The sequence below is a fragment of the Buteo buteo genome, unplaced genomic scaffold, assembly GCF_964188355.1.
Source record: "Buteo buteo unplaced genomic scaffold, bButBut1.hap1.1 HAP1_SCAFFOLD_98, whole genome shotgun sequence".
Classification (NCBI taxonomy): Eukaryota; Metazoa; Chordata; class Aves; order Accipitriformes; family Accipitridae; genus Buteo; species Buteo buteo.
Genome location: NW_027439261.1, coordinates 188711 through 204564, shown reverse-complemented (window position 1 = coordinate 204564; position 15854 = coordinate 188711). Strand labels below are relative to the sequence as shown.

The window sequence follows — 15854 nt, the reverse complement described above, 5'->3', positions numbered from 1 at the left end:
GTGGGAGGATTTTGTAGCCCACTGTGTCACCGTGGGTGCTGGTGGTGGTACTGTTGCTTATTATCACGGTGGTGCAGGTGGTGACAAAAACACTGCTGGGATCTCTGCTCTCATTTTTACTTAAATCTGGGCCTGTTTTCCCCTTTATCGCCACTTTTTCCCCCAATGTGAGATGCTCTAAGCCTTTAGGTCCATGCCTGCAGCCAGCGTGGAGAAGTTTTGCCTCTTATCGACTGTTTTGCCCCAATATGCAGAACCTTTGTCCCTTTCTGTTGTTATTTGCAGTAAAACCAGGGATATTTTGCATTTTATGCCCTTTTTAGCCCCAAACCGGAGGTGCTTTTGCCTTTCTGCATTTATCTGCAGGAAATATGGGATTTTTTCTTGTACTTAATGCTGCCTTCTGCCCCATCTGTGGGGATGTTTTGCAATTTCTGTGCAGCTTTGTCCCAATATGGGGATGTTTTTCCCCCTATGGCTGGTTTTGCATCAGATTTGGGGATGGTTTGCCTTTTATGTCCAGTTGTGCCCCAATCCTGGGGACATTTTACCTTTTGCAAACAGTTTTACCACAGATACTCCATGCTTTGTTTTTTGGGTTTTTTTCTGGTTTAGAGCCATTTTTGCCCCAAATGTGAGGATGCTTTTGGTTTTAGAGCCAGTTCCACAAACAATTGAGGGACTTGTTATCTTTCATGCCATTTTTACCCCCAATATGAGGATGCTTTTCCCATTATCCCCAGTTGTGCCCAACCGCAGGGATGCTTTTTCCTTCCTGGGTGATTTTTGCAGCAAATCTGGGGAGCGTTGCGCTTTACAGCCATTTTTTCCCCAAATCTGGGGATGTTTTCCCTACATGGCTGCTTTGAGAGCCAACCTGGGGGCTTCTTGCTGTTTCTGGCCATTTTTCCCTCGGTGTGAGGATGGTTTTGCTTCTTATTGCCTGTCTTGCCTGAAATGAGGGAATGCTTTGCCCTCTGTGGCCAACATATTTTCAACAAATAGGAGAACATTTTTCCTTTTATGATGGTTTTTTCTCCTAAAAGTGAGGATGCTTTTGCTCCTTATGGACCTTTCAGTGAATCCAGGGATGCTTTAGCACTTGATGCTCAGTTTTGCAGGAAATCTGGTGGGTTTTTTCCCTTGTAGGTGCATTTTTGGGTGCATTTAGGATGAGCTGAGCCTGTGGTCCCTCGGGCGTGCGGCCCCGCAGAGGAGGGGGCTGGGGTGGGAGGATTTTGTAGCCCTCTGTGTCACCGTGGGTACTGGTGGTACTTGGTATGGTATTAAGAACCACAGTGGTGCAGGTGGTGACAAAAATGCTGCTGGGAGCTCAGCTCCATGCCCACAAGCGGGGGGGGCCCTTTCCCAGGGGACCAGCCCTGCGGTTTTGCCCTCTTCCCCTTTCTGGTCATGTCCGCAGCAAATTCAGAGACATTTTTCCCTTTCAAGCTATTTCCGCACCTACTATGGGGATGTTTTCCTTTGACGACCATTTTTTATGTGGATCTGGGCATGGTTTGCCATTCATTGTCAATTTTCAATTGGGCATCTGGGGGTGGTTAGCCCTCTTTTGACAATTTTGTCCACATCTGGTCATGCTTTGCCACTTTAGCCCACTTTCAACCCAAATCTGGCTTCACTTTGGCTCTTTGGGGCAATTTTGACCTAAATCTGTGCACGCTTTAGCTCTCTGTGCCGGTTTCGACCCAAATCTGTGCACGCTTTGGCTCTTTGTGCCCGTTTGGACCCAAACGTGGGCATACTTTGTCTCTTTGGGCCAGTTTTGACCCAAATCTGTGCACGCTTTGGCTCTTAGGTGCAGTATTGCCCAAGCTGTCGGATGCTTTTGCCCTTTATGACTATTTTTGCACCCAATCTGGGGCTGCTTGTGCAGCTCGTGACCTTTTCCCCTTTCCTGGATCCTTTTGCAGCAAGTCAGGGTAAGTTTTCATTTTAGGATATTTTTTTTCCCTAAATAGAGAGGATGTTTGTTCATTGATGAGCACTTTTGCCCCAACTAGGGGGATATTAAAGGCTTATAGGGCTAATTCAGGAGGAAATCTGCGGACGTTTTGCCTTTATGACCATTTTCACCCCCGATACGAGGATGATTTTGCCCATTATCCCCAGTTCTGCCCAACCACAGGGATGCTTTTTCCTTCTAGGGTGATTTCTGCAGCCAATCTGGGGATCTGTTGTGTTTGATGCCCCGTTTTGGTGCCGGATTTGGGGCTGTATTTCCCTATGAGGGGTATTTTTTTGGGGGGAGGGATGAGCTGAGCCTGCGGCCCCTCGGGCTTGCGGTCCTGCAGAGGAGGGGGCTGGGCACAAGGGTTTTTGTACCTCCTTGTGTCACCGTGAGTGGTGCTGGTTGGGCTAATTTTCTTTTTCACGGTGGTGCAGGTGGTGACAAAAACGGTGCTGGGAGCTCAGCTCCATCCCCAGGAGCGGGGGGGGCCCTTTCCCAGGGGACCAGCCCCCCCCCTTGTGCCCTCTTCCCCTTTCTGGCTACGTCTGCAGCAAATTCAGAGACATTTTTCCCTTTCAGGCTATTTCCGCACCTACTATGGGGATGTTTTCCTTTGACGACCATTTTTTGTGTGTATCTGGGCATGGTTTTCCCTTTATTGTCAATTTTTTTAGGGCATCTGGGGATGTTTTGCCCTCTTTTGACAATTTTGTCCACATCTGGTTGTGCTTTGCCTCTTTAGCCCACTTTCAACTGAAATCTGGCTTCGCTTTGGCTCTTTGGGCCAGTTTCGACCCAAATCTGTGCACGCTTCAGCTCTCTGTGCCGGTTTTGACCCAAATCTGTGCACGCTTTGGCTCTTTGTGCCCGTTTTGACCCAAATCTGTGCACACTTTGGCTCTTTATGCTGGTTTTGACCGAAATGTGGGCATACTTTGTCTCTTTGGGCCAGTTTTGACCCAAATCTGTGCACGCTTTGGCTCTTAGGTGCAGTATTGCCCAAGCTGTCGGATGCTTTTGCCCTTTATGACTATTTTTGCACCCAATCTGGGGCTGCTTGTGCAGCTCGTGACCTTTTCCCCTTTTTCTGGACCCTTTTGCAGCAAGTCAGGGCAAGTTTTCATTTTAGGATATTTTTTTTCCCTAAATAGAGAGGATGTTTGTTCATTGATGAGCACTTTTGCCCCAACTAGGGGGATATTTAGGGCTTATAGGGCTAATTCAGGAGGAAATCTGCGGACGTTTTGCCTTTATGACCATTTTCACCCCCGATACAAGGATGCTTTTTCCCATTATCCCCAGTTCTGCCCAACCACAGGGATGCTTTTTCCTTCTAGGGTGATTTCTGCAGCCAATCTGGGGATCTGTTGTGCTTGATGCCCCGTTTTGGTGCTGGATTTGGGGCTGTATTTCCCTTTGAGGGGTATTTTGGGGGCGGGAGGGATGAGCTGAGCCTGCGGCCCCTTGGGCGTGCAGTCCTGCAGAGGAGGGGGCTGGGCACAAGGGTTTTTGTACCTCCTTGTGTCACCGTGAGTGGTGCTGGTTGGGCTGGTAGTCTATCACGGTGGTGCAGGCGGTGACAAAAATGGTGCTGGGAGCTCAGCTCCATCCCCAGGAGCGGGGGGGGCCCTTTCCCAGGGGACCAGCCCCCCCCCTTGTGCCCTCTTCCCCTTTCTGGCCACGTCTGCAGCAAATTCAGAGACATTTTTCCCTTTCAGGCTATTTCCGCACCTACTATGGGGATGTTTTCCTTTGACGACCATTTTTTGTGTGTATCTGGGCATGGTTTTCCCTTTATTGTCAATTTTTTTAGGGCATCTGGGGATGTTTTGCCCTCTTTTGACAATTTTGCCCACATCTGGTTGTGCTTTGCCTCTTTAGCCCACTTTCAACTGAAATCTGGCTTCGCTTTGGCTCTTTGGGCCAGTTTCGACCCAAATCTGTGCACGCTTTAGCTCTCTGTGCCGGTTTCGACCCAAATCTGTGCACACTTTGGCTCTTCGTGCCCGTTTTGACCCAAACGTGGGCATACTTTGTCTCTTTGGGCCAGTTTTGACCCAAATCTGTGCACGCTTTGGCTCTTTATGCTGGTTTTGACCCAAACGTGGGCATACTTTGTCTCTTTGGGCCAGTTTTGACCCAAATCTGTGCACGCTTTGGCTCTTAGGTGCAGTATTGCCCAAGCTGTCGGATGCTTTTGCCCTTTATGACTATTTTTGCACCCAATCTGGGGCTGCTTGTGCAGCTCGTGACCTTTTCCCCTTTTTCTGGACTATTTTGCAGCAAGTCAGGGCAAATATTCATTTTAGGGTGTTTTTTACCCTAAATAGAGAGGATGTTTGTTCATTGATGAGCACTTTTGCCCCAACTAGGGGGATATTAAAGGCTTATAGGGCTAATTCAGGAGGAAATCTGCGGACGTTTTGCCTTTATGACCATTTTCACCCCCGATACGAGGATGATTTTGCCCATTATCCCCAGTTCTGCCCAACCACAGGGATGCTTTTTCCTTCTAGGGTGATTTCTGCAGCCAATCTGGGGATCTGTTGTGTTTGATGCCCCGTTTTGGTGCCGGATTTGGGGCTGTATTTCCCTATGAGGGGTATTTTGGGGGCGGGAGGGATGAGCTGAGCCTGCAGCCCCTCGGGCGTGCGGTCCTGCAGAGGAGGGGGCTGGGCACAAGGGTTTTTGTACCTCCTTGTGTCACCGTGAGTGGTGCTGGTTGGGGTACTAATCTTTATCACGGTGGTGCAGGTGGTGACAAAAACGGTGCTGGGAGCTCAGCTCCATCCCCAGAAGCGGGGGGGCCCTTTCCCAGGGGAGCAGCCCCCCCCACCTTGTGCCCTCTTCCCCTTTTTGGCCATGTCTGCAGCAAATCCTGGGCTGGTTTTGTCCTTTATGGCCATTTTTGTACCAAATATGCCAAAGGTTTTCCTTTGATGACCATTTTTGTCCTATAATCTGGGCACATTTTGCCCTTTATTATCAATTTTGCTGCAAAACTTAGGCATGCTTTTCCTCTTTTGACCAGTTTTGCCTCAATCTGGGCACCCGTTGCCTCTTATGGCCAGTTTTGCCCCAAATCTGGGGATGCTTTTCCCCTTAGGTGCACCTTTTCCCAAAATGTGGGAATGCTTTTGTCCTTTATGGCCATTTCTGCAGCCAGTCTGGGCACACTTTCCCTGATAGGACCATTTTGGCCCTAAATATGGGGACACTTGTGCCTTTATGAGCATTTTTGCCCCAAACATCAGGATGCTTTCTCTTTTAGAAGCAAGTTCAGCAGCCAGTGTGGGGATGTTTTGCCTACCATGGCCTTTTTGAGCCCCAATCTGGGGATGTTTTGCAGCCTTGGCCATATTGGCGGGAGATGTGGGGACATTTTGCCTTTTAATGAATATTTTGGCATCAAATCTGGGGATGTTTTTCTATTTATGGCCAGTTTTCCCTGAGATCCGGGTATGTTTTCCCTACATGCCTGCTTTGAGAGCAACGCTGGGGGTTTCGTTCTGTTTCTGGTCATTTTTCCCTCGGTGTGAGGATGGTTTTGCTTCTTATTCCCTGTCTTGCCTGAAATGAGGGAATGCTTTGCCCTCTGTGGCCAACATATTTTCAACAAATATGAGGACATTTTTCCTTTTATGGCCATTTTTTTCTTCTAAAAATGCAGATGCTTTTGCTCCTTATGGACCTTTCAGTGAATCCAGGGATGCTTTTGAACTTGATGCTCAGTTTTGCAGGAAATCTGGTGGTTTTTTTCCCTTGTAGGGGCATTTTTTGGTGCATTTAGGATGAGCTGAGCCTGCGGCCCCGCAGAGGAGGGGGCTGGGGTGGGAGGATTTTGTAGCCCTCTGTGTCACCGTGGGTACTGGCAATATTTGTGGTGGTTATTATGGTTGGTGTGCTTATCACGGTGGTGCAGGCAATGACAAAACCACTGCTGGGAGCTCAGCTCCGTGCCCGGGAGCGGGGGGGCCCTTTCCCAGGGGACCAGCCCTGCGGTTTTGCCCTTTTCCCCTTTCTGGCCACGTCTGCAGCAAATCTGGGGTTGGTTTTGCCTCTTGATACCGTTTTCTGCCCAGCTTATGCCCTTTATGGCCAGAGTTGTTCCAACTGTGAGAATACTTTTGCCTTTTAGTCTCATTTTTGCTTAAAGTGGTGATGCCTTTCCTTTTAGCACCATTTCTGCCCTCAACCTGGGCATGTTTTACTCTTTATTGTTGATTTTTCATCAAATCTGGGGAAGTTTTTCCCTAATTTGACCATTTTGCTCTATATTTGGGCACGCTTTGCTTCTTTGGGCCAGTTTTGCCCCCAATCTGGGCACGCTTTGGCTCTTTGGGCCTGTTTTGACCCAAATCTGGGCACGCTTTGGGCCTTTTCGGCCATTCTCGACCCCAATCTGAGTATGCTTTAGCCCTTAGGGCAATTTTTGGCCCAAATCTTGGCATGCTTTGGATTGTTGAGCCAGTTTTGACCAAAATGTGCGCACACTTCGCCTTTTAGGCCCTGTTTTGTCCCAAATCTTGGCACGCTATGTCTCTTTGGGCCTGTTTTCTCCAAATGCGGCCACGATTTCCCTTCTATGACCATTTTTCCCCTGAATATGTTGATATTTTTCCCTTTCTTCATTTTCACCACACATCTGGGGTTGCTTTACCCTTTACAACAATTTATCCCATCAATTTGGGAATATTGTTGCCCTATCTAGCTAGTTAGGCCCAAATCTGTGGGGACCAGCACCCTGCCTGGTTGTGCCCACTTTTCCATTTTCTGGCCACTTCTGCAGCAATTCTGGAGTTGGTTTTGCCCTTTATGTGCATTTTCTGCCCCAAATCTGGGGACATTTTCCCCTATATGTGCAGTTCCTGCCCCAAATCTGGGGACTTTTTGCCCTGTAGGTGCAGTTTTGCCCCAAAGCTGAGGATGCTTTTTGACTTAGAAACAGTTTTGCCCCCAAACTGGGGATGTTTTGCTCTTTACTGCTGATTTCACCCTGAATTTGAGCATTTTTCTTCTTTTTGCGAGCATTTGCGGTCCCTCGGGCGTGCACCCTTGCCAAGGAGGGGGCTGGGCTGGGGGATTTTTGTACCTCCCTGTGTCACCGTGGGTGCTGGTAGTGGTACTGCTGCTTATAATCACAGTGGTGCAGGTGGTGACAAAAACACTGCTGGGATCTCTGCTCTCATTTTTACTTAAAACTGGGCCTGTTTTCCCCTTTATCACCACTTTTCCCCCAATATGAGATGCTCTAAGCCTTTAGGTCCATGCCTGCAACCAGCGTGGGGAGGTTTTGCCTCTTATCGACTGTTTTGCCCCAATATGCAGAACCTTTGTCCCTTTCTGTTGGTATTTGCAGTAAAACCAGGGATATTTTGCCTTTTATGCCCTTTTGAGCCCCAAACCGGAGGCGCTTTTGCCTTTCTGCATTTATCTGCAGGAAATACGGGATTTTTTCTTGTACTTAATGCTGCCTTCTGCCCCATGCATGGGGGTGTTTTGCCACTTCTGTGCAGTTTTGTCCCAATATGGGGATGTTTTTCCCCCTATGGCTGGTTTTGCATCAGATTTCGGGATGGTTTGCCTTTTATGTCCAGTTGTGCCCCAATCCTGGGGACATCTTACCTTTTGCAAAAGTTTTACCCCAGATATGCCCATGCTTTTTTGTTTGTTTATTTAGAGCCATTTTTGCCCCAAATGTGAGGATACTTTTGGTTTTAGAGCCAGTTCCACAAACAATTGAGGGACTTGTTATCTTTCATGCCATTTTTACCCCCAATATGAGGATGCTTTTCCCATTATCCCCAGTTGTGCCCAACCGCAGGGATGCTTTTTCCTTCCTGGGTGATTTTTGCAGCAAATCTGGGGAGCGTTGCGCTTTACAGCCATTTTTTCCCCAAATCTGGGGATGTTTTCCCTACATGGCTGCTTTGAGAGCCAACCTGGGGGCTTCTTGCTGTTTCTGGCCATTTTTCCCTCGGTGTGAGGATGGTTTTGCTTCTTATTCCCTGTCTTGCCTGAAATGAGGGAATGCTTTGCCCTCTGTGGCCAACATATTTTCAACAAATAGGAGAACATTTTTCCTTTTGCAACAGTTTTTTCTCCTAAAAGTGAGGATGCTTTTGCTCCTTATGGACCTTTCAGTGAATCCAGGGATGCTTTGGCACTTGATGCTCAGTTTTGCAGGAAATCTGGTGGTTTTTTTCCCTTGTAGGGGTATTTTTGGGTGCATTTAGGATGAGCTCAGCCTGTGGTCCCTCGGGCGTGCGTCCCCGCAGAGGAGGGGGCTGGGGTGGGAGGATTTTGTAGCCCTTTGTGTCACCGTGGGTACTGATGGTACTTGGTATGGTATTAAGAACCACAGTGGTGCAGGTGGTGACAAAAATGCTGCTGGGATCTCAGGTGCGCACCCGGGGGGGGGGGCCTTTCCTCTTCCAGCCCCTGGGATTAAGCCCTTTTCCCCTTTTTTGGCCACTGCAGCACTGAAAATAGGAGTGTTTTTTCATTTTTGGCCACCTCTGCCAGAAATCCAGGGCTGCTTTTGCCGTTTCTGGCCTTTTCCGTAAGAAATGTGAGCACGGTTTTCCTCTTAGGAGCATTTTTGTCCCACACTGGGACGTGTTTTACCCTTTATTTTCACATTTGCTGCCAGTCTGGGTGTGTTTTTTCCCTTTTTTGCATTGGTGGTCCCCACAAAGGTGGGAATTTGAAGGGGAAATTCTAATCGGGGCTGCTCAGCGGTCGTCATTCCTGACGAGGGAACGATGGGGCAAGGAGGGCCGGCTGCAAGAAGGGGTTAAATTGTCTGGCAGCAGGGATGCCCCAGCAAATCTGGTGAAGTTTTGCCCTTTATGTGCAGTTTTGCTGCAAATCCGAGGACATTTTTTTTGTTTCGAGACAGTTTTGCCCCAAATCTGGGGATTTTTTACCTTTTATGTGCAGTGGTGCCCCACATCTGGGAATGTTTTGCCCTTTATGTGGTTTTTCCCCAAATCTGGGGATGCTTTATTTAGAGTCAGTTGTGCCTCAAATCTCACAATGTTTTTTATCCTTTATGGACATTTTTGGATCTCATATGAAGATACTTTGCCCTCTATTGCCACCTTTGCAGAAATATGGGGGTGTTTTATGGTTCAGGGCCACGATTTCCCCACATCTGGGCTTGATTTTGCTCTGTATTGCCAGTTTTAGCCCAAATAGTGGCATTTCTCTGTCTTTTATGGCCATCTTTTGCTCCAAATCCTGGGATGTTTTGCCCTTTACTGCTAATTTTACCCCGAATATGAGCATTTCTCTTCTTTTCATGAGCATTTTTGCTGCAAAGGTGGGGACGTATTTGCCCTTTGCAGCTCTTTTTGGAACAGATTGTGGGACTCTATTGTGGTTTATGGCCATTTTTAATGAGATATGAAGATGCTTCGGCTCTTAATGCCCAGTTTTGCAGGAAATCTGGTGGGTTTTTTCCCTTGTAGGGGCATTTTTGGGTGCATTTAGGACGAGCTCAGCCTGCGGTCCCTCGGGCGTGCGGCCCCGCAGAGGAGGGGGCTGGGTGGGAGGATTTTGTAGCCCTCTGTGTCACCGTGGGTGCTGGTGGTGCTTGTTGTGCTTATCACAGTGGTGCAGGTGGTGACAAAAACGCTGCTGGGGGCTCAGCTCTGCTCCTGGAGGTGGGGGGGACCTTTCCCAGGGGACCAGCCCCCACCACTTGTGCCGTCTTCCCCTTTCTGGCCACTTCTGCAGCAAATTCAGAGACGTATTTCCCTTTCAGGCTATTTCCGCACCTCATAAGGGGATATTTTCCTTTTACGACCATTTTTGTCCTGAATCTGGGCATGGTTTGCTCTTTATTGTCAATTATTTTAGCAAATCTGGGAATGGTTAGCCCTCTTTTGACAATTTTGTCCAAATCTGGTCATGCTTTGCCTCTTCAGCCTACTTTCGACCTGAATCTGGGCACGCATTGGCTCTTTGGACCAGTTTTGACCCAAATTGGGGCATGCTTTGGCTTTTAGGGCCATGCTCAACCCAAATCTGGACATGCTTTGGCTCCTTGGGCAGTTTCGCCCCAAATCGGGGCACGCATTGGGTGTTTGGGCCAGTTTCAACCCAAATGTGGGCACGCCTTGGATCGTTGGGCCAATTTTGCCCCAAATCTGGGGACGCTTTGGCTCTTGGGGTGAGTCTTGCGCCAACTCAGGGCACGCTTTCGATCGTTGGGCAAGTTTTGACGCAAATCTGGGCACGCTTCGGCTCTTGGGGACAATTTTGACCCAAGTCTGTGCATGTTTTGTCTCTTTGGGCCAGTTTTTACCCCAAATGTGGGCATGCCTTGGATCGTTGGGCCAGTTTTGACCCAAGTCTGGGCACCCTTTGCCTCTTATGGCCAGTTTTGCCCCAAATCTGGGGATGCTTTTCCCCTTAGGTGCACTTTTCCCCAAAATGTGAGAATTCTTTTATCCTTTATGGCCATTTCTGCAGCCAGTCTGGGCACGCTTTCCCTGATAGGACCATTTTGGCCCTAAATATGGGGACACTTGTGCCTTTATGAGCATTTTTGCCCCAAACATCAGGATGCTTTCTCTTTTAGAAGCAAGTTCAGCAGCCAGTGTGGGGATGTTTTGCCTACCATGGCCTTTTTGAGCCCCAATCTGGGGATGTTTTGCAGCCTTGGCCATATTGGCGGGAGATGTGGGGACGTTTTGCCTTTTAATGGATAATTTGGCATCAAATCTGGGGATGTTTTTCTATTTATGGCCAGTTTTCCCTGAGATCCGGGTATGTTTTCCCTACATGCCTGCTTTGAGAGCAACGCTGGGGGTTTCATTCTGTTTCTGGTCATTTTTCCCTCGGTGTGAGGATGGTTTTGCTTCTTATTCCCTGTCTTGCCTGAAATGAGGGAATGCTTTGCCCTCTGTGGCCAACGTATTTTCAACAAATATGAGGACATTTTTCCTTTTATGATGGTTTTTTCTCCTAAAAGTGAGGATGCTTTTGCTCCTTATGGACCTTTCAGTGAATCCAGGGATGCTTTAGCACTTGATGCTCAGTTTTGCAGGAAATCTGGTGGGTTTTTTCCCTTGTAGGGGTATTTTTGGGTGCATTTAGGATGAGCTCAGCCTGCGGTCCCTCGGGCGTGCGGCCCCGCAGAGGAGGGGGCTGGGTGGGAGGATTTTGTAGCCCTCTGTGTCACTGTGGGTGCTGGTGGTACTTGTGGTGGTTTTTGTGCTTATCACGGTGGTGCAGGCGATGACAAAAACGCTGCTGGGGGCTCAGCTCTGCTCCTGGAGGTGGGGGGGGCCCTTTCCCAGGGGACCAGCCCCCCCACTTGTGCCGTCTTCCCCTTTCTGGCCACTTCTGCAGCAAATTCAGAGACGTTTTTTCCCTTTCAGGCTATTTCCGCACCTACTATAAGGGGATATTTTCCTTTTACGACCATTTTTGTCCTGAATCTGGGCATGGTTTGCTCTTTATTGTCAATTATTTTAGCAAATCTGGGAATGGTTAGCCCTCTTTTGACAATTTTGTCCAAATCTGGTCATGCTTTGCTTCTTCAGCCTATTTTCGACCTGAATCTGGGCACGCTTTGGCTCCTTGGACCACTTCCGACCCAAATCGGGGCACGCATTGGGTGTTTGGGCCAGTTTCAACCCAAATGTGGGCACGCCTTGGATCGTTGGGCCAATTTTGCCCCAAATCTGGGGACGCTTTGGCTCTTGGGGTGAGTCTTGCGCCAACTCAGGGCACGCTTTCGATCGTTGGGCAAGTTTTGACGCAAATCTGGGCACTCTTCGGCTCTTGGGGACAATTTTGACCCAAGTCTGTGCATGTTTTGTCTCTTTGGGCCAGTTTTTACCCCAAATGTGGGCATGCCTTGGATCATTGGGCCAGTTTTGACCCAAGTCTGGGCACCCTTTGCCTCTTATGGCCAGTTTTGCCCCAAATCTGGGGATGCTTTTCCCCTTAGGTGCACTTTTCCCCAAAATGTGAGAATTCTTTTATCCTTTATGGCCATTTCTGCAGCCAGTCTGGGCACGCTTTCCCTGATAGGACCATTTTGGCCCTAAATATGGGGACACTTGTGCCTTTATGAGCATTTTTGCCCCAAATATCAGGATGCTTTCTCTTTTAGAAGCAAGTTCAGCAGCCAGTGTGGGGATGTTTTGCCTACCATGGCCTTTTTGAGCCCCAATCTGGGGATGTTTTGCAGCCTTGGCCATATTGGCGGGAGATGTGGGGACATTTTGCCTTTTAATGAATATTTTGGCATCAAATCTGGGGATGTTTTTCTATTTATGGCCAGTTTTCCCTGAGATCCGGGTATGTTTTCCCTACATGCCTGCTTTGAGAGCAACGCTGGGGGTTTCGTTCTGTTTCTGGTCATTTTTCCCTCGGTGTGAGGATGGTTTTGCTTCTTATTGCCTGTCTTGCCTGAAATGAGGGAATGCTTTGCCCTCTGTGGCCAACATATTTTCAACAAATAGGAGAACATTTTTCCTTTTATGATGGTTTTTTCTCCTAAAAGTGAGGATGCTTTTGCTCCTTATGGACCTTTCAGTGAATCCAGGGATGCTTTAGCACTTGATGCTCAGTTTTGCAGGAAATCTGGTGGGTTTTTTCCCTTGTAGGGGTATTTTTGTGTGCATTTAGGAGGAGCTCAGCCTGCGGTCCCTCGGGTGTGCGGCCCCGCAGAGGAGGGGGCTGGGCTGGGGGATTTTGTAGCCCTCTGTGTCACTGTGGGTGCTGGTGGTACTTGTGGTGGTTTTTGTGCTTATCACGGTGGTGCAGGCGATGACAAAAACGCTGCTGGGGGCTCAGCTCTGCTCCTGGAGGTGGGGGGGGCCCTTTCCCAGGGGACCAGCCCCCCCCACTTGTGCCGTCTTCCCCTTTCTGGCCACTTCTGCAGCAAATTCAGAGACGTTTTTTCCCTTTCAGGCTATTTCCGCACCTCATAAGGGGATATTTTCCTTTTACGACCATTTTTGTCCTGAATCTGGGCATGGTTTGCTCTTTATTGTCAATTATTTTAGCAAATCTGGGAATGGTTAGCCCTCTTTTGACAATTTTGTCCAAATCTGGTCATGCTTTGCTTCTTCAGCCTACTTTTGACCTGAATCTGGGCACGCTTTGGCTCCTTGGACCACTTCCGACCCAAATCGGGGCACGCATTGGGTGTTTGGGCCAGTTTCAACCCAAATGTGGGCACGCCTTGGATCGTTGGGCCAATTTTGCCCCAAATCTGGGGACGCTTTGGCTCTTTGGGGCGGTTTTGCCCCAAATCTGGGGACGCTTTGGCTCTTGGGGTGAGTCTTGCGCCAACTCAGGGCACGCTTTCGATCGTTGGGCAAGTTTTGATGCAAATCTGGGCACTCTTCAGTTCTTGGGGACAATTTTGACCCAAGTCTGCGCACGTTTTCCTCTTTGGGCCAGTTTTTACCCCAAATGTGGGCATGCCTTGGATCGTTGGGCCAGTTTTGACCCAATCTGGGCACACATTGGCTCTTATGGCCAGTTTTGCCCCAAATCTGGGGATGCTTTTCCCCTTAGGTGCACTTTTCCCCAAAATGTGAGAATTCTTTTGTCCTTTATGGCCATTTCTGCAGCCAGTCTGGGCACGCTTTCCCTGATAGGACCATTTTGGCCCTAAATATGGTGACGCTTGTGCCTTTATGAGCATTTTTGCCCCAAACATCAGGATGCTTTCTCTTTTAGAAGCAAGTTCAGCAGCCAGTGTGGGGATGTTTTGCCTACCATGGCCTTTTTGAGCCCCAATCTGGGGATGTTTTGCACCTTTGGCCATATTGGCGGGTGATGTGGGGACATTTTGCCTTTTAATGGATATTTTGGCGTCAAATCTGGGGATGTTTTTCTATTTATGGCCAGTTTTCCCTGAGATCCGGGTATGTTTTCCCTACATGCCTGCTTTGAGAGCAACGCTGGGGGTTTCGTTCTGTTTCTGGTCATTTTTCCCTCGGTGTGAGGATGGTTTTGCTTCTTATTCCCTGTCTTGCCTGAAATGAGGGAATGCCTTGCCCTCTGTGGCCAACATATTTTCAAGAAATATAAGGATGTTTTTCCTTTTATGGCCATTTTTTTCTCCTAAAAGTGAGGATGCTTTTGCTCCTTATGGACCTTTCAGTGAATCCAGGGATGCTTTGGCACGTGGTGCTCAGTTTTGCAGGAAATCTGGTGGGTTTTTTCCCTAGTAGGGGTATTTTTGGGTGCATTTAGGACGAGCTCAGCCTGCGGTCCCTCGGGTGTGCGGCCCCACAGAGGAGGGGGCTGGGTGGGAGGATTTTGTAGCCCTCTGTGTCACTGTGGGTGCTGGTGGTACTTGTGGTGGTTTTTGTGCTTATCACGGTGGTGCAGGCGATGACAAAAATGCTGCTGGGGGCTCAGCTCTGCTCCTGGAGGTGGGGGTGGCCCTTTCCCAGGGGACCAGCCCCCCCCCAACTTGTGCCGTCTTCCCCTTTTTGGCCACTTCTGCAGAAAATCTGGGGTTGGTTTTGCCTTTTAATGCCATTTTGTACCCAGCTAGGCTTACCTTACGCCCTTTATGGCTAGATAATGTTCCAACTGTGAGAATACTTTTGCCTTTTAGTCTCATTTTTGCTTAAAGTGGTGATGCCTTTCCTTTTAGCACCGTTTTTGCACTCAACCGGGGCATGTTTTACCCTTTATTGTTGCTTTTTCATCAAATCTGGGGATCTTTTGCCCTATTTTGTCCATTTTGCCCCAAATGTGGGCACGCTTTGCCTCTTTGGGCCAGTTTTGCCTCAAATCTGGACACACCTTGGCTCGTCGTGCCAGTTTTGACTCACATCGGGGCACACTTTGCCTCTTCTGGCCAGTTTTGACATAAATTTGGGCATGATTTGGCCCTTTGGCCCGTTCTCGATCCAAATCTGTGCATGCTTTGGGTCTTTGAGCCAGTTTCAACCCAAATCAGGGCATGGTTTAGCTCTTCGGGCCACTTTTGACTGAAATTGGGGCATGCTTTGGCCCTTTTTGGCCAATTTTGACCTAAATCTGGGCATGTTTTGCCTCTTCGAGCCAGTTTTGTCCCAAATTGGGGCATTTTTGGCCTCTTTGGACCAGTTTTGGCCCAAATCTGGGCATGGTTTGTCTCTTTAGGCCACTTTCAACCCAAATCTGGGCACACTTTGGCTCTTTGGGCTAGTTGCAACCCAAATCTGGGCATGTTTTGTCTCTTTGGACCAATTTTGCACCAAATCTGGGCATGGTTTAGCTGTTCTGGACCTTCTCGACCAAAATCTCAACATGTGTTGGCCTTTTTTGGCCAGTTTTGACCCAAATCTGGGCATGCGTTGGCCCTTTTTGGCCAGTTTTGACCCAAATCTGGGCACGCGTTGGCCCTTTTTGGCCAGTTTTGACCCAAATCTGGGCACGTGTTGTTCCTTTTTGCCCAGTTTGATCTCAAATCTGTGCATACTTTGGCCCTTTTTGGCCAGTTTTGACTCAAACCTGGGCACATGTTGGCCCTTTTGGGCCAGTTTTGACCCAAATCTGAGCACACTTTTGGCTTTTACACCTAGTTTTACCCCAAATCTGGGAATGGCTTTCTTTTTATGGTCATTTTTACCCCAATCTGGAAATGTTTTGTCATCTAGAGCCAATTTTCACCCAAATGTGGGGTTATTTTTACCCTTTCTGGCTAGTTTTGCCCCAAATATTTGGATCCTTTTGCCTCTTTTGGCCATTTTTGCCCCAAATATTCAGATGCTTTTGCCTTTATGCCCATTTTTGCCCCAATTATGGGCATTTCTCTGCCTTATATAGGCATTGCGATCCCAAATACAGGGTATTTTCCTCTTTGTCACCATTTTTGCCCCAAATATTTGGTTCCTTTTGCCTCTTTTGGCCA

General features: G+C 48.5%; 1 protein-coding gene across 1 annotated transcript in view; it reads left to right on the top strand.

Annotated features, from left to right (window-relative positions):
• LOC142027958 (immunoglobulin gamma-1 heavy chain-like) overlaps positions 1 to 15854 on the top strand; it is a 108775-nt gene that overhangs the window by 41546 nt on the left and 51375 nt on the right. The gene's annotated exons all lie outside the window — the stretch shown is intronic.